The sequence below is a fragment of the Tupaia chinensis genome, unplaced genomic scaffold, assembly GCF_000334495.1.
Source record: "Tupaia chinensis unplaced genomic scaffold, TupChi_1.0 Scaffold145111_1, whole genome shotgun sequence".
NCBI lineage: Eukaryota > Metazoa > Chordata > Mammalia > Scandentia > Tupaiidae > Tupaia > Tupaia belangeri.
Window position 1 is genome coordinate 18654 of NW_006204972.1, and position 1328 is coordinate 19981.

The following is a 1328-nucleotide window of genomic DNA, read 5'->3' on the forward strand; positions in this document are numbered from 1 at the left end:
TCACCGCTGCGGACCCCGCGCGCCTCCACTACCCGCTGCGCAGGAACAGGGGCCCAGCCGCCTCAGCTCGGTTGCACCTGCCCGCGGGGACAAGAGTCACCCAGAAGTGTCGCTGTAGAATGTCGCCGCCGCCAAGGCCCCACCGCAGCTCTTCCGTGCAGGTGTCAGCGTAGGGGGTGGCCGAGGTCCTGCCGGCCTGGCAGCGCTGGACGCCCCCCAGAACCTGCCCAAGCTGGACCGTGACGCGCCTCCAAGTTATAGGAGCGCCACCACCCGGCGCCCCCTTTGCTATCAGCCAGCGCAGGGGTCGCTGGTGTACGACCAGGTCTCTGGCGCTCCTCCCTCGCCCGCCGCCTGGGCGTGTCCGCGGCCACCCACGTGGTTGTGCAGGACTCCAGCGACGCTGGCGGCTCTGCTGTGGTGGCGTTAGGCCACTGCGGTCGTGCAGCTGACCAGTCACGGCCCCGGCTCGGCTAGGCTAAAGCCACCAGTTGAACTCTGCTCCTAGCGAGTTCGCCAGAACCTTCGAGGACCTGGAGAAGAACCTGGGGTCCCCGGGCTTCCAGGTGGTGGACGCCGACGCCGCAGCCGGCTCTGCTTTGGGAGCCTGAGCCCAAGAGGGAAGCCGCCGCCAGCGCACCCTTTCTATCCTGCCCGGATGGCAGTCCTGCATGGCTCACCTGGCATCTGCCCACCCCGGCTCCGGGAACACCCGCTTCAGGGCTCTTGACAAAGAGGGCTGGAGGAGAGTCCCAAGAGATCCGGGGCTGTTCCAGGAGGGGAAGGTGGACTTGTCCCAGCCCTTGTGGCCACTTGTCGCTCCCCCATGTGGCGCTGGCGGCCCATCTAGTCGGCTCCTGGGCTGGGGGTACATGCCGCCCAGAGGGACGAGGTCGTCTTCGAGGGCCCGGGAAAGACCCACGGAGGCTGGGCAGGACCCAGGCAAGCTTGGAGATGCCGGCACTGCCCAGACCAGTGGTGCTGACCCTGCTTTAACCCGGGAGTGTCCTTATCCTCCACAGGCGGCATTGGGGGACATCCCAGAGGCCAGGAGCTCTGTTGACTCCTGGGGTCCTGGTGGAGGCAGGAGGGAAGGTGACCTGTGACCCCGGGGGAGGGAGGTCTCCTCAGGGTGCTGGCCTGGGTCCCATCTCCCTTCTGTTCACCGATGAGGAAATAAAACAACCAAGGGCTTAATCCTTGCAGCTGGGGCTGCCTCAGTTTCCCCAAGGAGCCAGGGGTTCCAGCTTGCCCAGCAGAGGCAGTTCCAGGAATTGTGGGGCCTGGGGCGCTGCCCTGCCTCGTGGGGAGTGGGGGATGTGGGGGGG